Here is a 27,250-nt window from a genome sequence, read left to right on the forward strand (position 1 = left end):
CCTAACACTAACCCTAACCCTAATCCTAACCCTGATACTATAATCCTAAGCCTAACCCAAACCCTAACGTTAAACCTAACCCTAACCCTAACCATAACCATAACCCTAACCCCTAACCCTAACCCTAACCCTAACCCTAACCCTAAACCTAACCCTAACCTGAACTTCTAACACTAACCCTAACCCTTGCCCTAACCCTAAGCCTAACTCCAACCCTAATGTTAATCCCAACACGAACACTAACCATAACCCTAACCCTAACCCTAAACCTAACCCTAAGCCTAACCTCTAACCATAACAATAATCCAAACTCGAACACTAACCATAAGCCTAAACATAACCCTAAACCTAACCCTAACCCTAAACCCTAATGCCAAACCCTAATCTTAACACTAACCCTAACCCTAACAGTAACCCTAAATCTAACCCAATCCTAACCATAACCATAAACCTAACCTTAAACTTGTGTAATGCTAACGCAAACCCTATAACTAAGCCTAACCCTAACCCTAACCGTAACCCTAACCCTAACTCTAACCTCTAACCCTAACCTTAATTATAAAATTAATACTAACCCTAACCCTAAATCTAAACCTAACCCAAAACCTAATGTCTAAAGCTAACCCTAAACCTAACACTAACCGTCACTTTAACATTAACCTCTAACATTACCCTAACTTCTAACCCTAACCTTAATTATAAATCTAAAACTAACCATAACGCTAAACCTAAACCTAAACCTAAACCTAACTCTGACACAACCCTAATGTCTAACCCTAACCCTAACCCCAAACCTAACATCGAACCCTAACCCTAACCCTAAATCTAACTTCTAACACTAACCTTAACCATAAACCTAACCCTAACTCTAACACTAAACCCTAACCATTATCCTAACCTAAACATAACCCTAACCGTTACCACTAACCCTAACCCTAACGCTAAGCCCTAAACATAACACTAAACCTACCCCTAAGCCCTAACCCTAACACTAACACTAACCCTAACCTTAACCTCTAAACCTAACCGTAACACTAACCCTAATCCTAACCCTGATCCTATAATCCTAAGCCTAATCCTAACTCTAACGCTAAACCTAACTATAACCGCTAACACTAACCCTACCACTAACACAAAACCTAACGCTAACTTCTAACCACAACCCTAACCCTAACCCTAACACTAACACTAACCTCTAACCCTAAGCCTAACCTTAACCTTAAACCTAACCGTAACCTGAAAGGTAAACTTAAACTTAACCCTAACACTAACCCTAACTTCTAATCCTAAGCCTAATGTTAAACCTAACCCTAAGCATAACCCTAACCCTAACAGTAAACACTAAGCCTAAGCCTGACCCTCACATAAAACCTAAACCTAAACTCTAACCCAAACATTAACCCAAACCATAACACTAACCTCTAACTCTACACCTAACAATAACCCTAACCCTAACACTAACTTCTAACCCTAACCATAATGCTAAACCTAACCCTAAGTCTAACCCTATCCCTAACCCTAACCTTCCAACCCTAAACATAACAATAACCATAACCCTAAAACTAACCATAACTGAAACCCTAACCCCTAACCCTAACACTAACCCTAAGCCCTAAACCTAACACAAACATTAACCCTATACCTAACCTCTAACCCTAACACTAACCATAACTCCTACCCTAAATCTAACCCTAATCCTCTAAACGTAAGCCTAACCCTAACCCTAACCATAACCATTACCTTAACCCTAAACATAAACATTACCTCTAACCCTAACCCTAATCCTAACCTCTAAGCCTAACCATAACCCTAACTCTAACCCTAACCTTAGCCCGAACGCTAAATCTAATGCTAACGTGTAACCATCACCCAAACCCTAATCCTAGCCCTAAGCCTCCATTAACCCTATCCCTACCCTAACACTAACACTAACACTACCATTAACCCTAACACTAAACCAAACTTCTAACACTAACCCTAACCCTAAACCTAACCATAACACTAACACTAACCATAACACTAACCCCTAAACGTAACCCTAACACTAACCATAACCGTAACCCTAATCCCTAACCCCAACCCAAACACTAAGTCCTAAACCTAACACTAACCCTAACCCTAACCTTAACACTAATCCTAACCCTAACCCTAAACCTAAGGCATAACGCTAACACTAACATTAACCGTAAACGTTAACCCTAACCCTATTTCTAACCATAAACCTAAAAATAAACCTAATCCTAGAATCCTATAATTCTAAGCCTAAGCCTAACCCTAACCCTAACCTAACCATAACTTGTAACCCTAAGCCTAACCCTAAGCCTAACCCTAACCATAAACTCTAAACATAACCATAACCCTAACACTAACTCTAACACTAACCCTCTAACCCTAACCCTAACCCTCTAACACTAATCTTAAACCTAACACTAACCCTAACCCTAACCCTAATCCTAATACATAACGCCAACCCTAATCCTAAATTTAAGCCTAAACCTCACACTAACCCTAACCCTAACCCCAATCCTAACCCTAACCCTAATTCAAAACTTGTCTAACCCTAACTCTAACCTTAATGCTAACCTTAAAACTAATATCTAACCCTACCCTTAAACCTAAACTTAACCCTAACCCTAAAACTAACATTAACCATAAACCTAACACTACCCATAAGCCACAAACCTAACCATATTCCTAACCCTAACACTTACACTACCCCAACATTAACCCATTCTTCTAACCCTAACCCTAACCATAATCCTAACACTAACCCAAACCCTTACACTATCACTAACACTAAACTCTGTGACCCTAAACATAACCATAACCATAACCTAACCATAAGCCTAACCTCTAAACCTAAAACTAATCCAAACCCAAAGACTAACCATAAACCTAACCCTAAACCTGATCCTAACCCTAAGTCCAAACATCAAACTCTAATCGTAACCCTAACCCTAAACCTAACACGAATCCTAACCCTAAACCCAATCCTAACCATAACCCTAACCCTAACTCTAACTCTGTCTAACCCTACCTCTAACCCTAAACCTAACCTTAAACCTAACCCTAACCTTAACCCTAACCCTAAATTTAACATTAACCGCTAACCCTAACCTTAATCCTAAAGCTAACCGTAAACCTAACATTAACTCTCACTGTAACCCTAACACTAACACTAACCTCTAAATCAAACCCTAACCCGAACACTAACCCTAACCTAACCCAAACCTCAACCATAACACTAACACTCACACTAACCTCTAACACTAACCATCACCCTTACCGTAACCCTAAACCCAACACTAAACCTAACTTGGAACCCTACCAACAACCGTTACCCTAAACCGCAACCAAAGCCTAGCCTAACGCTAACGTGAAAACCTAATCCTAAACATAACCCCAACACTTACTCTAACTTCTAACCCTAACCCTAAACCTAACCCTAAACCTAAACCTCAACCTAAGTCTAACCCTAACGCCAAAGCCAAATACTAACCCTAACCCTAGTCATAATCCTAACCTAACCCTAACCATAACACTAACACTAACCCTAACCCTGTTGATAACACCTAACCTCTAACCTAACCCTAACCCTGACCCTAACGCTAAAGCTAACGCTAACCCTAACACTTATACTAAAACTAACCCTAACCCTAACACTAACACTAACTTTAACCTTAATTATAACCCTAAACCTAGCCCTAACACTAACCCTAACCCTAAACCCTACCCTAACACCAAACCTTACTTTTAACCCTAACCCTAAACCTAAACCTAACCCTAACCCTAACACAAACCTAATGTGTAACCCTAACCCTAAACCCAAACCTAAGATCTAACCCTAACCCTAACCCAAACCATAAGCCTAACCTCTAACCCTAAGCTTAACCCGAACCCAAACACTAACAATAAAAATTACGCTAACCCTAACCCTAACTTCTTTCATAAACCCTAACACTAACCCTAAACCTGACCCTATCCCTAACCCTTAACCTAACCCTAACTCTAACTCTAACCCTAACCCTAACCCGAACCCTAACCCTAACCCTAAACCTAACAATAACCATGACCTTCACCCTAAACCTATCCTTTAACCCTAATCCTAACCCTTACCCTTTACATAAACCTAACCCTAAACCTAAAACTAACCCTAGATCTAAAACTAAAACTAACCATAATCGTAATCCTAAACTGTAACCCTAAATATAACACCATCCCTAACCATAACCCTAACCCAAACTCAAAACCTAACCCTAACACTAACCCTAACACTAAACTCTAACCGTAACCCTAACCCTAACCCTAACCCTAAACCTAACCCTAACACAAACTTCTAACCCGAAACTTAACCCTATCCCTAACCCTAACCCTAAGCCTAATCTCTAACCGTAACATTAATACAAACTCAAAGATTAACTATAACACTAAACCTAACCCTTACCTTAACCTCAAACCCTAACCAAAACCCAAACCCTAACAATCTAACCCTAAACCTAACCCTAACCCTAACTCTAACCATAAACCCTAATGCCAAACTCTAATCTTAACATTAACCCTAACCCTAAAAGTAGCACTAACACTAACCCCAACCCCAATTCTAACCCTAACCTAACCTTAACCTTGTCTAATGCTAACGCTAACCCGAACCCTAACCCTAAACCTAACCATAACCCTAACACTAAACAGTAACCCTAAACCTAACCATAACCCTAAATCTAACCATATCCATAACCTTTAAACCTACCCCTATCCCTAAGGCTAACTCTAAACCTAACCCTAACCCTAACCCTAACCCTAACCCTAACCCAATCCTAACCCTAACACTAACACTAACCCTAACACCAAACCTATCTCTAACCTAAACCTAACCCTAACCCTAACACAGTTTAAATCAAACTCAAACCCTAACCCTAGTCCTAACCCTAACACTAAACCTATCAAAAACACTAATTCTACCTTTAACCCTATCCCTAACCCTAACCCTAACGCTAACCACTATCCCTAACAATAACCCTTACCCTAACCACTAAACCTAAGTATAACCCTATACCTAACCCTAACAATCTATCCTTAACACTAACCATAACACTAACCATAAACCTTAACCCAAACCCTAACCCCAACCCAAAACCTAAACCTAACCATAACACATACTTCTAAACCTAACCCTAACCCTAATGCTTACCCTAATGATAACACTAATGCTAAACTGTACCACTAACCCTAACCCTGACCCTAACCCTATCCAGAAGTGTAACCTTTAACCCTAATACTAATCTGAACCCGAACCCTAACCATAACCTTAACACTAACCATAACCATAAACATAAACTCTAAGCATAACCCTAACCCTCACACTAACCGTAAAAGTGAACCTATCCCTCTAATGCTAACACTAACCCTAACACTAAAGCTAGACCTAACCCTAACCCTAACCCTAACCTTAAATCAAAACTTTACCATAACCCTAAACCTAACTTCTAATCCTAACCCTAACCATAACCCTAACACTAAGCCTAACCTTAAACCTAACCCTACAACTCAAACTAATCTCTAACCCTGTAAGCTTAACCCGAATCCTACACCTAATCTTAACTCTAACCCTAACCGTAACACTAACCCTAACCCTAAACCTAATTCTAAACCCTAATGTAAAACCCTACACCTAACTTTGACCCTAACCCTAACACCAATCCTAACCCTAACGCCAAACCTACCCCTAATCCTAACCCTAGCCCTAAACCTAACCCTAACCCTAAAAAAACCCTAACTCTACCTTTAACCTTATCCCTAACCCTAACGCTAACCCTAACCGTAACCACTAACCCTAACCCCAAAGCCTAAACCTAACCCTAAGTCTAATCCTATCCCTAACCCTAACTCTCTAACCTTAACCATAACCATAACCCTAACCATAAACCCTAACCCAAACCATAACCCTAACCCAAAACCTAAACCTAACCCTAACACATACTTCTAAACCTAACCATAATACTAATGCTTACCCTAACCCTAACACTAATGCTAAAATATACCACTAACCCTAACACTGAACCTAACCCTATACAGAAGTGTAACATTTAACACTAATGCTAAACCAAACCTGAATGCTAACCATAACCTTAACACTAACCATAACCATAACCTCTAACCATAACACTAACTCTATAACTAACCTTAACACTGACTCTATCCCTCTAACCCTAACACTAACCATAAAACTAATATTAGACCTAACCCTAACCCTAACCGTAATCCTCACCCCTAAAGCAAAACTTTAATCCTATCCCTAAACCAAATAATCCCACTAAACCTAAACCTAACCCCAAACCTAACTGTAAAGCTAAGCATAACCTTAACCCTAACACTGTGTAACCCTAATTATAAACCTAACCATAACGCTAAAACCTAATCCTAACCCTAACCCTAAGCTCTAAACCTAAACTTAACCCTAACCTTAATAGTAACCCTAACCCTAACACTAACACTAATACTAGCCCTGTTTAACCCTAATCCTAATCCTAAACCTAACAGTAAATTCAACCTTAACACTAACACAGTTTAACCCAAACCAAAACCTAACCCTGAGTCTAACCCTAACCCTAACCCTAAACCTAACCCTAACACTAATACTAGCCCTGTTTAACCCTAATCCTAATCCTAAACCTAACAGTAAATTCAACCTTAACACTAACACAGTTTAACCCAAACCAAAACCTAACCCTGAGTCTAACCCTAACCCTAACCCTAAACCTAACCCTAACCCTAACACTAATCCTAACCCTAACCCTAACCCTAAGCCTAATCCTAACCCCTAACACAAACCCTAAACCTAACACAACCCAAATCGTAACACTAACGCTAAACCTAACCCCAAACCTACCCCTAACCCTAACCATAACTCTAACATTAACCCTGTCTAACTTTAACCCTAACCGTAACCCGAACCCTAATACGAAACCTACACCTAAGCCTAAACCTAACCTCCAACTCTAACCCTAACACTAATCCTAACACAAACCTAAATTCTAACCCTAAAGCAAATCCTAAACATAAACCTCAATCTAACCCAAACCCTAACCATAACCCTAACACTAACTTCTAATCCTAACCCTAACACAAAACAAAACTTTAACCCTAGCCCTAACCCTAACCCTAACACTAACCCTAACCTCTAAACTGAAACCTAACCCTAACCATAAACTTTACCATAACCTGAAACCTAACTTCTAATCCTAACACTAAACTTAATGCTATCCCTAAACCTAACCTTAAAGCTAACCCTAAAACTCAAACTAATCTCTAACCCTCTAACCTTAATCCTAATCCTAACCCTAACACTAACCATAACGCTACCATAACACTAACCTTAATTCCAAACCCTAATGCAAAACCCTAATCCTAACCATAACCCTGACACTAACACTACCCTAACCCTAACCCCAATCCTAAACCTAAAATAACCCTAACCGTAACTAGGTTTAACTCAAAAGTTAACCCTAACCCTAACCCTAAACCTAAAACTAAGCAATAATCCTAACCTTAACCCTAACACTAAGCCTAAACCTAAATCCGAAACCTAACTCTAACCCTAACCCTAACCCTAACCTTAACCCTAACCCTAACCCTAACACGGTTTAACCCAAACCCTGACACTAACCCTAACCATAACCCTAACCAGAACCCTAACCCTATGAAAAAGCCTATTACTTTAACCCTATCCCTAACCCTAACCCTAACCACTATCCCTAACCCTAAACATAAACCTAACCCTAACCCTAAACCTAAACCTAACCATAAGTCTAACCCTATCCCTAACACAAACCCTCTAACCATAACCCTAACTCTAACCATAACCATAAACCCTAACCCAAATCCTAACCCTAACCCTAAACCTAACCATAACTCTAACACATACCTCTAACCCTAAACCTAATGCTAACCCTAACCCTAAACCTAACCTTATCCAGAAGTGTACCCTATAACCCTAACGCTAAATCAAATCCGAACCCTAACCCTACTCATAACCATAACCTCTAACAATAACCGTAACCCTAACCCTAACCCTAATCCTAACCCCTAATGCAAAACCCTAATCCTAACCCTGATGAAATCCTAACACTAATGCTAAACCTAACCCCAAACCAGACCCGAACCCTAACCATAACTCTAACATTAACCCTGTCTAAACTGAACCCTAACCCTAACCCTAATCCTAAACCTTACACTAATCTCTAACATTAAACTTAACCCTAACACTAAAATGACCTCTAACCCTAACCCTAACACTAACAATCCTTAACCCTAAACCTAACCCTGTGTAAACCTAACACTAACCCTAACTCTAATCCTAATTCTCACCCTAACAGTAACTCTGTCTAACACTAACACTATCCCTCACACTAACCCTATACCGAAACCTAACCCGAAAACTACACCTAACCTTAAACCTAACCCTAAAACTAACCACAAACTCTAACCCTAACACTGACCCTAACACAAACCTAAATTTAAACCCTAAAGCTAACACTAAACCTAAACCTCAATCTAACTCTAACCCTAATCATAACGCTAACACTAACTTCTAATCCTAACCCTAGCATAAAACCTAAACATTTACCATAACCCTAACCCTAAACTCTAAGCATAACCCTAAACCTAACCCTAACCCTAACCCTAACGACTAACACTAACCCTAACCCTAACCCAAACACTAAACCTAAACCTAACTTCTAATCCTAACCATAACCCTAAACCTAACCCTAACCCTAACCACTAACCCTCTTACAGTAACCCTAACCGTAACACTAACACTAACCTCAACCATAACTCTAACTCTAACACTAAACCTAACACTAACCCTAACGCTAACCCTAATACTAATCCATAACACAAAACCCTAACCCTAACCCTAACCCTAACACTAACACTAACCCTAAAGCTAAACGGAAACCTAACCCTAACCCTAACCCTAATCCTAACCCTAACCCTAATCCTAAACCTAACAGGTCTAACTATAACACTAAACCTAACCCTAACCCTAACCTTTAACACAAACTCTAAAACTTACCCTAACACTGAGGTAAAATGAAACCCTAATCATAACCCTAAATCTAAGCCTAAACCTAAGCTTAATCCTATCCCTAACCCTAACCCTCTAACCCTAAACCTAACCCTAACCTTAACCCTAATCTTAAATCTTAACCTAACCCCTACCCTAACCTCTAACCCTAACCCTAACCCTAAACTTAACACTAACCCTAACCCTAAACCTAAACATAACACTAAGCCTAACCGGTCTAACTTTAACACTAACCCTAACTCTAACACTAACATCTAACTCAAACTCTAAGCCTAACCCTAACACTGACCGTAAAATCTAACCCTAACCCTAAACCTAAACCTAAGCCTAACCTTAAATCCTAAACATAATCCTAAAACTAACATCTAACCCTAACCCTAACCCTAACCCTAACCCTAAACCAAACCGTAACCCTAACCCTAATGCTAACCCTAAGCCTAAACCCTAATGCAAAACCCTAATCCTAACCCTAACCCTAACCCTAACCCTAACACTTACCCTAACCATAAACCCAAATGTAAACTTAACCCTAAACCTAACACAAACCCTAAACCGGTCTAACCCTACACTAACCCTAACCCTAACTCTAACCCTAAAACTAACCTCTAACTCTAACCCTAACCACTAACCCTAACTCTAACCCTAACCCTAACCCTAACCCTAACCCTAAACATTACCCTAAGTCTAACCCTATCCCTAACACTAACCCTCTAACCATAACCCTAACCCTAACCATAACCATAAACCCTAACCCACATCCTAAACCTAACCCAAAACCTAACTGTAACCCTAACACATACCTCTAACTCTAACCCTAACACTAACCCTAACCCTAAACCTAACCCTATCCAGAAGTGTAACCTATAACCCTAACGCTAAATCGAACCCAAACCATAACCCTAATCATAACCATAACCTCAAACAATAACCCTAACCCTAACTCTAACTCTAACTCTAACCCTAAGACTAATCCTAACTCTAATACTAGCCCTAACCATAACCCTAATCCTAACCCCTAAGGCAAAACCCTAATCCTAAATCTAACCCTATTCCTAACACTAACCCTCAACCTAACCCCAAACCTAACCATAACCCTAAACATAACCCCGTCTAAACTAAATCTATCCCAAACCGTTAATCAAAGCTCTAACCTTAAACTTAACCCTAAACCTAACACTAACTCTAAACCTAATACTAACTCTGACCCTGTCTTAACCTAACCCTAACACTAACCCTAATCCTAACCCTAAACCTAACCCTAATCCTAACCCCTAACTCAAAACCCTAATCCTAACACTAACGCTAAACCTAACCCCAAACCAGACACGAACCCTAATCATAACCCTAACATTAACCCTGTCTAACCCGAACCCTAGCCCTAACCCTCACCCTAAACCTTACCCTAATTTCTAACACTAAACTTAACAATAACACTAAAATGAACTCTAACCCTAACCCTAACACTAACCCTAACTCTAACCCTAATTCTCACCCTAACACTAACTCTGTCTTACACTAACACTATCCCTCACATTAACCCTGTACCGAAACCTAACCCGAAAACTACACCTAACCCTAAACCTAACCCTAAAACTAACCGCAAACTCTAACCCTAACACTGACCCTAACACAAACCTAAATTAAAACCCTAACCCTAACACTAAACCTAAACCTCAATCTAACTCTAACCCTAACCATAACGCTAACACTAACTTCTAATCCTAACCCTAACATAAAACCGAAACATTAACCCTAACCCTAACCCTAACCTCTAACCATAACCCTAAACCTAAACCTAACCCTAACCCTAAACCTAACCCTATCCCTAACGATTAACACTAACCCTAACACTAACCCAAACACTAAACCTAAACCTAACTTCTAATCCTAACCATAACCCTAAACCTAACCCTAACCCTAACCATAACCCTAAACCTAACCCTAACCCTAACCCTATCCCTAACCACTAACCCTCTTACACTAACCCTAACCGTAAAGCTAACACTAACCTCAACCCTAACTCTAACTCTAACACTAAACCTAACACTAACCCTAACGCTAACCCTAATACTAATCCATAACACAAAACCCTAATCCTAACCATAACCCTAACCTTAACACTAACCCTAAAGCTAAACCGAAACCTAACCCTAACCCTAACCCTAAACATAAACCTAAACCTAACTGGTCTAACTTTAACACTAACCCTTTCCTTAACCCTAACACTAACCTCTAACACAAACTCTAACACTAACCCTAACACTAAGGTGAAATGTAACCTTAATCATAACCCTAAATCTAAGCCTAAACTTAAGCCTAATCTTATCCCTAACCCTAACCCTCTAACCCTAAACCTAACCCTAACCTTAAATCCTAAAACTAACCCTAACCCTAACCTCTAACATTAACCCTATTCCTAAACTTAACACTAACCCTAACACTAACCCTAAACCTAACCCTAAACCTAACCGGTCTAAATTTAACACTAACCCTAACACTAACCCTAACACTAACCTCTAACTCAAACTCTAACCCTAACCCTAACACTGACCGTAAAATCTAACCCCAACCCTAACCCTAACCCTAAGCCTAACCTTAAATCCTAAACATAACCCTAAACCTAACATCTAACCCTAAGCTTAACCCTAAACCTAACACTAACCCTAAAACTAACCCTTATCCTAACCTGTAATGCAAAACCATAATTATAACCCTAACCCTAAATGTAACCATAATCCTAACCCAAACACTAATCCTTACCCTAATCTCAACCCTAAACCTAACCCTAAACCGAACCGTAACCCGAACACTAACGCTAACCCTAAGCCTAATGCCTAACGCAAAACTGTAATCCTAAGCCTAACCCTAACCCTAACACTTACCAGAACCGTAACCACAAATGTAAACTTAACCCTAAACCTAACACTAACCCTAAACCGGTCTAAACCTACACTAACCCTAACCCTAACTCTAACCCTAAAAATAACCTCTAACTCTAACCCTAACCCTAACCCCAACACTAACCCTAAAAACTAACACTAACCCTAAGCATAACCCTAACTCAAACCCAAAGCCTAACCCTATCCCTATCCCTAACCCTCTAATCCTAACCCTTACCCTAGCCCAACCGTAACCCTAAACATAAACCCTAAACTTAACCCTAACCCTAACCAAAAACATAACCCTTACACTAACACATACCTCTAACGCTAACCCTAAACCTAACACTAACACTTACCCTAACCCTAACAATAAATCTAAACTCTCACCCAAACCCGAACTCTACCACTAACCCTGTCTATACCTAAACATTACCCTAAAACTAAACCTAACCATAACCCTAACTCTAAACCTAACCCTAACTTTTAACCAAAACTCTAACATAAACCTCAACCTCAAACTAACCCTAATCCTAAACATAAACCAAACCCTAACTTCTAATCCTAACCCTAACACAAAAACTAAACTTTAACCTAACCCTAACACTAACACTAACCCTAAGATCTGAGCGTAACCTGGACCCTAACCCTAAACCTAAAGCTAACCCTAACCCTAAATCTAATGCTAACCTCTAACCATAAGCCTAACCCTAACTTTAACCCTAACCTTAACCCTAACCTTTACCATAAACCTAAACCTAACTTCTAATCCTAACACTAACCATAACCGTAACACTAAACCTAACCTTAAACCTAACCCTACAACTCAAACTAATCTCTAACCCTCTAATCTTAACCCTAATCTTACCCCTAATCTTAAACCTAACCCAAAATATAACCATAACCATAACTCTAACCCTAATTTTAAACACTAATGCAAACCCCGAAACCTAACACTAACCCTAACCCTAATCATAGCCCTAACCCTAAACCTAACCCTAATTCTAAACCCTAATGCAAAACCCTAAACCTAACCCTAACACTAACCCTAACCTTAACGCCAAACCTATCCCTAACCCTAACCCTAACCCTAACACTAACCCTAACACAGTTTAAAAAAAAACCCATACCCTAACCCTAACACTAACCCTAACCCTAACCACTAACCCTAACCCTAACCCTAACCCTAAACCTAACCCTAAGTCTAACCCTATCCCTAACCCGAACCTTCTAACCATAACCCTAACCATAACCTTAACAATAAAACCTAACCCAAACCCTAACCCTAACCCAAAACCTAAACCTAAACCTAACCCTAACACATACTTCTAACCCTAACCCTAGCCCTAATGCTTACCCGAATCCTAACACTATCGCTAAACTGTACCACTAACCCTAACACTGACCTGATCCCTATCCAGAAGTGTAACCTTTAACCCTAATGCTAAACTGAACCAGGACCCTAACCATAATCTTAACAATAACCATAACCATAACCTCTAACCATAACCCTAACCCTAACCCTAACCATAAAACCGACCCTATCATTCTAACCCTAACACTAACCCTAACACTAATCCTAGACCTAACCCTAACCCTTACCCTAATCCTAAAACCTAAAACAAAACCATAATCCTAACACTAACCCTAAACCAAACCCCAAACCTCCACATTACGCTAACCATAACCCTAACCTTAACCCTGTCTAACCCTAACCCTAAACCTAACCCTAATGCTAACCCTAAACCTAACCCTAACCCTAAGCTCTAACCCTAAACTTAACCCTAACCCTAATAGTAACCCTAACTCTAACCCTAACACGAAAAATAGCCCTATCTAACCCTAATCCTAATCCTAACCCTAACAGTAATTCCAACCCTAACACTAACTCTGTCTAGCAATAATCCTGAGCCTAACCCTAATCCTAACCCTAACTCAAACCCTAAGCCTAATCCTAAACCCTAACGCAAAACCCTAAACCTAACCCTAACACAAATCCTAACACTAATGCTAAACCTAACCCCAAAACGTACTCTGACCCTAACCATAGCTCTAACATTAACCCTGTCTAACTCTAACCCTAACCCTAACCTGAACCCTAATCCAAAACCTACACATAAGCCTAAACCTAACTTCTAACCCTAACCCTAACCCTAACCCTAACCCTAACCCTAACCCTAAACCTAAACCTAGGCCTAACCCTAGCATTAATCCTAACCCTAACCCTAACCCTAACACCTAACGCAAAACCCTAATCTTAACCCTAACCCTAATCCTAACACTAACACTAAACCTAACTCCAAACCTAACACTAACCCTAATCATAACCCTTACATTAACCCTGTCTTACCCTAACCCTAACCCTAGTCCTAATCCTAACCCTAAACCTAACCCTAAGCTCTATCCCTAAACTTAAACCTAACCCTAAAACTAGCACATAACCTAACCCTAACCATTACACTTATCATAAACCTGTGTATCCATAACACTAGCGCTAACCCTAAGCCTAATACCCACCCTAACATTAACTCTGTCTAACACTAAACCTAACCCTAACACAAACCCTAACCCGAACCCTAACCCAGAACGTATACCTAACCCTAAACCTAACCCTAAACCTAAACCTATCCCTAACCCTGAATCTAAACCTAACCTCTAACCAAAATCCTAACCCTAACCTTAACCCTAACCCTAGCCCTAACCCTAAACTTAACCATAACCTTAACACTAACCCCAAACTCTAAACGTAACCCTAACCATAACACTAACCATAACCTCTAACCCTAAACCTAACCCTAACCATAATCTTTACCATAACCCTAAACCTAACTTCTAATCCTAACCCTAAACTTAACGCTAACCCTAAACCTAACCTTAAACCTAACCCTAAAACTCAAACTAATCTCTAAACCTCTAACATTAACCCTAATCCTAACCTTAATCCTAAACCTCACCCTAACTCTAACCCTAACACTAATTCTAAACCCTAAGGCAAAACCCTAATCCTAAACTAAATCCTAACCCTAACACTAACCCTAAACCTTAACCCAAACCTAACCCTACCCCTAACCCTAACAAGGTTTAAACCAAACCCTAACCCTAACCCTAACCCTAACTCTATCCCTAACCCTAACCCTAACCCTAAACAAAAATCCTAACACTAACCCTAACACTAAACCTTACCCAATCCCCAAACCTATCCTAACCCTAATGCTTACCATAACCCTAACATGGTTTAACCCAAACCCTAACCCTAACCATAACCATAACCCTAACTTTAACCCTAACACTAACAAAAACCCTAACTCTTATTTTAACCCTATCCCTAACCATAACCCTAAGGTTAACCCTAACCACTAACCCTAACCCAAACCGTAAACCTTACCCTTAGTCTAATCCTATCCCTAACCCTAAGCCTCTAACCATAACCCTAACCTTAACCCTAACCATAAACCCTACCCATACCCTAACCCTAACCCTGAACCTAACCCTAACCCTAACACATAATTCTAACCCTAACAATTGTGCTTACCCTAATTCTAACACTAACGCTAAACTGCAACACTAACCCTAACCCTAACCGTTACCCTAACCCTAACCCTAACCCTAACCCTATCAAGAAGTGTAACCTATAACCATAACACTAAATCGAACCCAAACACTAACCCTACCCATAATCATAACCTATAACCATAACCCTAACCCTGACCCTAACACTAACACTCACCAAATTCCTCTAACCCTAACACTAAACCTAGCCCTAATCCTAGCCCTAACGCTAACACTAACCCAAATCCTAACCCCTAAAGCAAAACCGTAATCCTAAACCTATTCCTAATACTAACCCTAAACCAAACCCAAACCTAATCCTAATATTAACCATAACCCTAACCTTAACCCCGTCTAAACCTAATTCTAGCCCAAACACTTACCCTAAGCTGTAACACTAAACTTAACCCTAACCCTAACACTAACCCTAAACCTAACACTAAAATGGAACCTATCTAAACCTAACCCTAACCTTAACCCTAACAATAAATCTAACTCTTTCTAAAACTAACCCTGACCCTAACCCTAACCATAATCCTAAACATAAACATAAACATAAACCTAAACCTAACACTAACTCTAACACTAATTCTAACCCTAACACTAACCCTAACCCTAATCCTAACACTAACACTAAACCTAAACCCAAACCTAAGCCTAACCATAACCATAACCCTAACAATAACCCTGTCTAACACTAACCCTAACCGTAATGCTAACCCTAACACTTACCATAATCTCTAACCCTAAACTTAACCCTAACCCTAAAACTAACCCTAAGCCTAACCCTAGCCCTAACACTAACCCTGTCTAACCTTAACCTTAACCCTAACCCTAATTACAACCCTAACCCTGTCTAACACTAACACTAATACTAACACTAACACTAACCCTAACCCTAACCAGAACCCTAACCCGAAACCAAAACCTAACCCTAAACCTAACCCTAAACCTAACCTCTAAATCAAACCCTAACATTAACCCTAACAAAAACCAAAATTCTAACCTTAACCCAACCCTAAACTTAAATCTCAATCTAACACTAACCCTATCCATAACCCTAACAATAACTTCTAATCCTAACGAAAACACAAAATCTAAACTTTCAACATAACCCTAACCCTAACCCTAAAACTAACCTCTAACACTAACCCAAACCCTAACACTAACACTAACCCTAACACTAAACCTAAATTCAAATCCTAACCCTATCCCTAAGCCTAACCCTAACGCCAACCCTAACCCTAATCCTGACCCCTAAAGCAAAACCCTAATCCTAAATCTAACACCAATCCTAACACTAACCCTAAACCTAAACCCAAACCTAACTCTAATACTAAACATAACCTTAACATTAACCAAGTCTAATACTAACCCTAAAACTAAACCTAACCCTTAACTCTAAACATAAACTTAACCCTAACCCTAAAACTAACCCTATCCCTAACCCTAACCCTAAACCTGTCTAACCCTAACCCTAACCCTAAGCCAACCCTAATCCTAAACATAACCTCTAAAGCTAACCTTAACCAAACGCTAACCCTAACCATAAATCTAAACTTAACACTGTCTAACCCTACCACTAACCCTACCACTAACCCTAACCCGAACCCATACATGAACCCTAACCCTCTAGCCCTAATCCTAATGTTAAACCCAAGCCTAATCCTAACCTCAAACATAACCCAAAACCTGACCCTAAACATAACCCTAACCCTAATGCTAACACTAACCTTAACTCTGTCTAACCCTACCCCTAACACTAACCCTAACCCTAAACCTAACATCTAACACAAATCCTAACCTGCACCCTAACCCTAACACTAACCCTGCCTAGCACTAACCCTAACTCTAACACTAACACTAACCCTGTCTAACCCTAACCCTAAACCTAACTCTAGCCCTAACCTTTACCCTAAGCTCTAACCCTAAACTTAACCCTAACCCTAACACTAACCCTAACATTAACCCTAACACTAACCCTGTCTAACACTAAGCCTAACCCTATCACTAACCCTAACACTAAACTTGACTCAAACCCTAACCCTAACCCTAACACTAATCCTAACGCTAAACCAAACCCTAATGCTAACCCTAACACTAATCCTAACCCTAACCCTAACCCTAACTCTAATAATAACCCCTAATTCAAAACACTAATCCTAACCCTACCCAAATCCTAAGACTAATGCTAAACCTAACCCCAAACCTAACCCTACCCTAACCATAACCCTAAAATTTACCCTGTCTAACCCTAACCCTATCCGTAACCCTAACCTTAACACTTACCCTAATCTCTAACCCTAAACTTAACCCTAACCCTAAAGCTAACTCTAACCCTAACACTAACCCTGTCTAACACTAAACCTAACCCCAACCCTAATTACAACCCTAACACTAACTCTGTCTAACACTAACCCTAATGCTAAACCTAATACTAACCAGAGACCTAACCTGAATACTACACCTAACCCTAAACTTAACACTAAATCTAACCTCTAACTCAAACCCTAACACTAACCCTAACACAAACCTAAATTCTAACGCTAACCCTAACCCTAAACCTAAACCTCAATCTAACCCTAATCCTAACACTAACTTCTAATACTAACCATAACACAAAATCTAAACTTTAACCCTAACTCTAACCCTAACACTAAACTCTTCCTGTAACACTAACACTAACCCTTACCATAACCACTTACACTAAACCTAACCCTAATACTAAAACTAACCCTAACCCTAAACATAAGTTCTAATCCTAACCCTAACACAAAGCCTAACCCTAACTCTAACCCTAACCCTAATGCTAACCCCTAAAGCAAAACCCTAATCCCAACCCTAACCCTAACCCTAACACTAACCCTAATTTCAACACTAAACTAACTCTGTCTAACACTAATCGTGACCCTAACACTAACTCTAACCCCAAACCTAACCCTATCCCTAACCCTAGCCCAGTCTAACCCTAACCCTAACCCTAACCCTAATCCTAACCCTAACACTAAGCGTAACCCTAACCCTAAACCTAAACCTGCTAACACTAACCCTAACCCTAACCAACCCTAACCCTAACCCTAACCTATAACCCTAACCTTAAGCATAATGCTAACCCTAACAATAAACCTAAACTTAACTCTGTCTAACTCTATCCCTAACCCTAACACTAACCCTAATCCTAACCTCTAAAATTAACCCTAAAGTGAACCCATACCCTACCCCTCTAGCCCTAATCCTAACCCTAACCCAAACCCTAAACCGAACTCTAAACCTCTAGTCCTAATCCTACGCCTACCCCTAACCTCAACCCTAATTCAAACCCTAACCTAACCATAACCCTAACCATAAATGTAACGCTAACCCTAACTCTAACCCAACCCTAACTCTAACCCTAAGCCTAACCCTAACCTTAACCATGACCCTCTAACATTAACTCTCACCCTAAACTGAACCCTAGCACTAACAGTCTAACCCTAACCCTAACCCTAAACCTAAACCTAATCCTAACCCTAACCCTAACCCTAACCTTAGCCCTAACCTTTACCATAACCCTAAACCTAACTTCTAATCCTAACCCTAAAAATAAACCTAACATTGAACCTAACCTGAAAACTCAAACTAATTTCTAAACCTCTAACCTTAACCGTAAACCTAACCCTAACCCTAATCCTAAACCTAACCCCAACCCTAACCATACGCTAACCCGAAACCTAATTCTAAACCCTAATGCAAAACCCTAATCCTAACCCTTACCCTAATACTAAACCTAACCCTAAACCAAAACCTAACCCTAACCCGAACCCTAACCCTATCCTTAACCCTCAACCTAACATTAACAATAACCCTAACTCTTACATTAACCCTATCCCTAACCCTAACCCTAACCACTAACTCTAACACTAACGCTAAACCTTACCCTAAGTCTAACCCTATCTCTAACCTTAACACTCTAACTTTAACACGAACCCTAACCCTAACCATAAACCCTAACACAAAACCTAACCCTAACCCTAAACCTAACCCTAACCCTACAACATACCTCTAACCCTAACCCTAACACTAACCCTAAGCCTAATGCTTACACTAATCCTAACACTAACGCTAAACTGTTACACTAACCTTAAACCTAACCCTAACTATAACCCTTTCCAGAAGTGTAACCTATAAGCCTCTCGCTAAACCAAACCCAAACCATAACCCTAACCATAACAATAACCATAACCTCTAATCATAACCCTAACCCTAACACTCATCCTATCCCTCTAACACTAACACTAACACTAATCCTAGGCATAATCCTAACCCTAACCCTAAGCCTAACCCTTAACGCAAAACCCTAATCCTAAACCTAACCCTATTCCTAACATGAACCCTAAACCTAGCCCCAAACCTAACCCTAATCCTAACCATAACCCTAACATTAACCCTGACTAACCCTAACCCTAACACTAAACCTTACCCTAATGTCTAAAGCTAAACTTAACCCTAACCCTAAAACTAACCCTAACACTAGCCCTAACACTAACCCTGTCTAACACTAACCCTAACACTAATTACAACCCTAACACTAACTCTGTCTAACATTAAACCTAACCCTAACCCTAAACAGAATCCTAACCCAAAAGCTACACCCAACCCTAAAACTAACACTAAACCTAACCCTAAACTTAACCTCTAACTCTAACCTTAACAATAACCCTAATACAAACCTAAATTCTACCCATAATCCTAACCCTAGACATAAACCTCAATCTAAACCTAACCCTAACCATAACCCTAACGTTAACTTCTAATCCTAAACCTCACACAAAATCTAAATTTTAACCCTAACACTAACCCTAACCCTAAACTCTAACTGTAACACTAACCCTAACACTAACCCTAACCCTAACTTCTAACACTAACACGAACCCTAACACTAAACCTAACTTCTAATCCTAACCCGAAACCTAAGACAGCCCTAACACTAAACCTAACACTAATCCTAACCCCTAAAGCAAAACCTTAATCCTAACCCTAACCCTAATCCTAACACTAACCATAAGCCTAAACCCAAACCTATCCCTAACACTAACCATATCCCTAACATTAACCCTGTCTAACCCTAAACCTAATTCTAACCCTAACCCTAACCCTAAGCTCTAACCCTAAACTTAACCCTAACCCTAAAAATTAAGCCTAACCCTAAACCTAACCCTAACCCTGTCTTACCCTAACCCTAACCCTAACCCTAACCCTAACACTAACCTTAATTCCCACCCTAACACAAACTCTGTCTAATACTAACCCTAACCCTAACACTAACCCTAACCCCAAACCTGACCCTAGCCCTAACCCTACCCCAGTCTAACCCTAACCCTAACCCTAACCCTAACACTAACACTAATTTCTAACCCTAACACTAACCCTAACCCTAACTCTAACCCTAATCCTAACCCTAACCATAACCTGTCTAACCCTAACCCTAACCCTAAGGAAATCCTAGCCCTAACCCTAACCTCTAAACCTAACCTCTAACATAACTCTAACCGTAACCCTAACCTTAACTCTATCTAACCCTACCCCTAACCCTACCACTAACCCTAACTCTAAACCTAACTTCTAACACTAACCCTAAGCCTAATACTAACCCGAACACTAACCTTATAGCCCTAATCCTAACCCTAACTCTAAGCCTATCCCCAACCTCAATACTAACCCAAAACCTAAACCTAAATATAACCCTAACCCTAAACCTAACACTAACCCTAATGCTAACCCAAACCTAACTCTAACCCTAAGCCTAACCCTATCCATAACCCTAACCCTCTAACCTTAACCCTTACCCTAAACCTAACCATAACACTAACAGTCTAACCCTAACCCCAAACATAACCCTAAACCGAATCCTAACCCTAACGCTAAGACTACACTAATACTAACCATAATACTAAGCCCAATGCAAAATCCTTATCCTAACACTAACGTTAACCCTAAAATTAACCCTAACACCAAACATAACCATAACCCTAACCCTAACTCTAACCCTGTCTAAACCTAACACTAACCCTAACCCAACACTAATCCTAAACCTAAATTCTAACCCTAAACCTAACCCTAACCTTTACCATAACCCTAACTTAACTTCTCATCCTAACCCTAACCTTAACACTAACCCTAAACCTAACCTTAAACCTAACCCTAAAACTCAAACTAATCTCTAACCCTCTAAACTTAACCCTAAGCCTAACACTAATTCTAACCCTAAATGTAACACTACTCTCACTTTAACCCTGATTCTAAAACCTACTGCAAAACCCTAATCCTAACTCTAACCCTAACTCTAGCAGTAGACCTAACCCTAAACCTAAACCTAACTCTAAACCTAAACCTACCATGGTTTAACCCGAAACCTAACCCTAACCCTAACCCTAAGCCTAACAATAACCCTAACTCTTACTTTAACTCTATCACTAACCCTAACCATAACCACTAACCCTAAACTTAACCCTAACTCTAACCCTATCCCTAACCCTAACCCTCTAACCTTAACCCTAACCCTAACCATAAATCTTTACCCAAACACTAACCCTAAACCTAAACCTAACCCTAACCCTACAACATACCTCTAACCCTAACCCTAACACTAACCCTAACCCTAATGCTTACCCTAATCCTAACACTAACGGAAACCTGTAACACTAACCCTAACCCTAACACTAACCCTAACCATAACCATAACCCTAATTCTAGGCTAAACCTAAACCTAACCCTAATACTAACCCCTTACGTAAAAGCCTAATACTAAACTTAACCTTAAACCTAACCCTAACCCTAACCATAACACTAACCATAACCCTAAACTTAACCCTGTCTAACTCTAAACCTAACAATAACTCAAACCCTAACCCAAACCCTACCCATAACACTAACCCTAACACTAAGCTCTAACCCTAAACTTAACCCTAACCCTAACAGTAACCCCAAACCAAACCCTAACACTAACCATGTCTAACCCTAACCCTAACCCTAAGTCTAACTCTGTCTAAACCTAACCCTAAACCTAACCCTAACCCTAACCCTAACCTTAACACTAGCCCTGTCTAATCCTAAACCTAACCCTAACACTAACTTCTAACCCTAACGCAAATCCCTAATCCTTACCCTAACCCAAATCCTAACACTAACGCTAAACCTCACACCAAACCTAACCCTAACCTTAACAATAAGCCTAACATTAACCCTATCTAACCCCAAACCTAACCATAACCATAAGCCTAACCCTTACCATAAGCTCTAAACCTAAACTTAACCCTAACCCTAAAACTAACCCTAACCCTAACACTAATCTCTAACTCTAACCCTAACCCTAACCCAAACACTAACCATCTAACACTAATCCTAATCCTAATCCTAAACCTAACTGTAACCTCAACCCTAACCCAAATCCTAACCCTAAACTTAACACTAACCCTAACACTATCCCTCACCCTAACTCTAATTCTAAGGCTAAACATATCCCTAACCCTAACCCTCTAACCTTAACCGTAACCCAAAACCTAACACTAACACTAACCCTCTAACCCTAACCGTAACCCTCATCCTAACCCTAATCCTAACCTAACGCTAACACTAACCCTAACAGTACCCCTAAACCTAACCCTAACCCTAATCCTAAACCTAACATGAACCCTAACCTAAAACTAACCCTAACCCTAATGCCACACATAACCATAAACCTAACCCTAAACCTATCTATCCCTAACCTAACCCTAACCCACCCCTAAACCTAAGCCTAATACCTAACCCTAAACTTAATCTTAACCCTAATGCTTACCCTAACCTTAATGCTAACCCTAACTCTGTCTAACCATACCCTTAACCCTAACCCTAACCCTAAACCTGTCTATCCCTAACCGAACAATAACCCAACACTAACCCTAAGCCTAACCCGAACCCGAAACAAAACCTTAACCCTTACCCTAAACTAAACCTAACCCTAACCCTAACCCTAACACTAATCCTAACCCTAATGCTAACACTAAACCTAACAATAACCCTAAATCTAACCCTAACCCTAACCCTAACTCTACCGCTAACCCTAAAGATAACACTAACCCTAAAACTAACATTAACCCTAACCTTAACCCACACATAACCATAACCCTAACCCTAAACCTAACCCTGTCTAACCCTAACCCTAACCCTAACCCTAACCAACCCTAACCTGAACCTTTACCTCTAACCCTAAACTTAAGCTTAATCCTAACACTAACCCTAACTCTAACCCTAACCCTAACTCTGTCTAACCCTACCACTAACCCTAACCCTAATCAGAACACGAACCTTAATCCTAACCATTACCCTAACCATGAACTCTAACTGTAACATTAAACCTAATGCTAAACCTAAATAAACTCAACCCCAACCCTAACACTAACACTAACCTTAACACTAATCGTAACCCTAACAGTAACCCTAAACCTAACCCTAACTCTAACCCTAACCCTAAACCTATCCCAAACCCTAAATCTAACACTAACCCTAACGCTACCCTTAACACTAACCCTAACTCTAACCCTAACCGTAAGCCTAATCCTAAGCCATAATGCAAAATTCTAATCCTAACCCTAACTCAAATCTGAACACTCAGGCTAAACCTAAACCCAAACCTAACCCAACCCTAACCATAACCCTAACATTAACCCTGTCTAAACCTAACCCAAACCTAACCCTAACACTTACCCTAATCTCTAATGTTAAACTTAACCCTAACCCTAAAACTAACCCTAACACTAAGCCTTACGCTACTACTATCCCTGTCTAACCCTAATCCTAACAATAATTACAACCCTAACACTAACTGTGTCTAACACCAAACCTAAACCTAACCCTAAGCCTAACCCTAACGAGAACCCTAACCATAAATATACACCTAACCCTAAACCTAAAACTAAACCTAACCCTAAAATTAACCTCTAACTCTAATATTAACACTAACCCAAATACAAACCTAAATTCTAACCATAACTCTAACCATAAACCTAAACCTCTATCTAACCCTAACACTAACCATAACCCTAACACAAACTTCTAATCCTAACCCTAACACAAAATCTAAGCTTTAACTCTAACCCTAACACTAACACTAACCCTAACCATAAACTCTAACAGTAACCCTAAACCTAACCCTAACACTAACCCTAACACTAACACTGACCCTAACACTAAAACGAACCCTAACCCTAAACCTAACTTCTAATCCTAACCCTAACCCTAAGCCAGCCCTAACACTAACCATAACAGTAACACTAACCCCTAAAGCAAAACCCTAATCTTAACCCTAACCCTAATCCTAACACTAACCTTAAATCTAAACCCAAACCTAACGCTAACACTAACCACAACCCTAACATTAACCCTGTCTAAACCTAACCCTAACCCTATGCTCTAACCCGAAACTTCACCCTAACCCTAAAACTAACCCTAACCCTACCCTAACCCTAATCCTAATTCTAAACCCTAATGTAAAACCCTAATCCTAAACCTTACACTAACACTAACCCTAACCCTAAACATAAACCTAACCCTAACTCTAACCATAATCCTATACCTAAACCTAAACCTAGTCTTAACAGTTACCCTATTACTTTAACACTATCCCTAAATCTAATCCTAACCCTAACCCTACAACATACCTCTAACCCTAACCCTAAACCTTACCCTAAGTCTAACCCTATCCCTAACCCTAACCCTATAACCTTCACCCTAACCCTAACCCTAACCATAATCCCTAACCCAAAACCTCACCCTAACCCTAAACCTAACCCTTAAACCTACAACATACCTCTAACCCTAACCCTAACACTAACCCTAAACAAATGCTTACCCTAATCCTAACACTAATGCTAAACTGTAACTCTAACCCTAACAATAACCCTAATTCTAACCCTATCCAAAAGGGTAACCGATAAGCCTAGAGCTAAATCGAACCAGAACCCTAATCCTAACCATAACCATAACCTCTAATCATAACCCTAACCGTAATCATAACCCTAACACTCACCCTATCCCTCTAACCCTAACACAAAACCTAACAATTATCCTAGACCTAACCCTAACACTAACACTAAGCCTAACCCCTAACGCAAAACCATAATCCGAATCATAATCCTATTAGTAAAACTAACCATAACCCTAACCACAATTCTAACCCTAAACCTAACCATAACCCTAACCTTAACCCTGTCTAACCCTAACCCTAAAGCTAACTCTAGCCCTAACCCTAACCCTAAGCTCTAACCCTAAGTTTAACCCTAACCCTAACACCCTAACCCTAACGCTAAAACTAACACTAAGCCTGTCTAACCCAAACCCTAAACCTAACCCTAACCCTAACACTAACTCTGCCTAACACTAAACCTGACCCTAACCCTAATCCTAAACCAAACCCTAACCCTAAAACTAACCCATACCCTAACCCTAATTCTAACCCTAACCATAACCCTAACCTTAACCCTGTCTAACCCTCACCCTAAAGCTAACTCTAGCCCTAACCCTAACCCTAAGCTCTAACCCTAAACTTAACCCTAACCCTAACACTAACCCTAACCCTAAACCTAACACTAACCCTGTCTAACCCAAACCCTAAACCTAACCCTAACCCTAATCCTAACCCTAACACTAACTGTGTCTAACACTAAATCTAACCCTAACCCTAATCCTAAACCTAACGCTAACCCTAACCCTAAACCTAACCCTAACCCTAACCCTAACACTAAGCCTAATCCTAACCCCCAATGCAAAACCGTAATACTAACCAAAATCCTAATACTAACGCTAAACCTAAACCAAACCTAACCTGAACCCTAACCATAACCCAAACTTTAACCCTGTCTAACCCTAATCCTAACCCTAAACCTAACTCTAACCCTTACCCTAAACTCTAATGCTAAACTTAACCCTAAACCAAAAACTAACCCTAACACTAACCCTAAACCTAAGACTAACCCTGTCTAACCCTAACACCAACCCTAACCATAATTACAACCCTAACACTAACCCTAACACTAAAACAAACCCTAAACCTAACCAGAACCCTAACCCAAAACCTACACCTAACGCTAAATCTAACACTAAACATAACCCTAAAATTAACCTCTAGCTCTAACCTTAACACTAACATTAATACAAACCTAAATTCTAACCATAACCCTAACCATAAACCTAAAACTCAATCTAACTCTAACCCTAACCATAACCCTAACACTAACTTCTAATCCTAACCCTAACACAAAATCTAAACTTTGACCCTAACCCTAACTCTAACCCTAACCCTAAGCTCTAAACCTAAACTTAATCCTAATGCTAAAACTAACCCTAACCCAAAATGTAACCCTAACTCTAACCCTGTCTAACCCTAAACCTAACCCTAACACTAACCCTAATTCCCACCATAACACGAACTCTGTCTAACACTAACCCTAACCCTAACACTAAACCTATCCCAAAACCTAACCCTATCACTAACCCTAACCCAGTCTAACCCTAACCCTAACACTAACCTCTAATCCTAACACTAACCCTAACCCTAACCTCTAACCCTAATCCTAACCCTAAGCCTAAATGTGTCCAACTCTAACATGAACCCTAAGAAAACCCTAGCCCTAACACTTATCTCTAAACCTAAACTTAACCATAAAGCTAACCGTAACCATAACCCTAACCTTAACTCTGTCAAACCCACACCTAACCCTAA

This window comes from Cavia porcellus, unplaced genomic scaffold, assembly GCF_034190915.1.
Source record: "Cavia porcellus strain 051 isolate PalLab524CR breed Dunkin Hartley unplaced genomic scaffold, mCavPor4.1 scaffold_13, whole genome shotgun sequence".
NCBI classification, from domain to species: domain Eukaryota; kingdom Metazoa; phylum Chordata; class Mammalia; order Rodentia; family Caviidae; genus Cavia; species Cavia porcellus.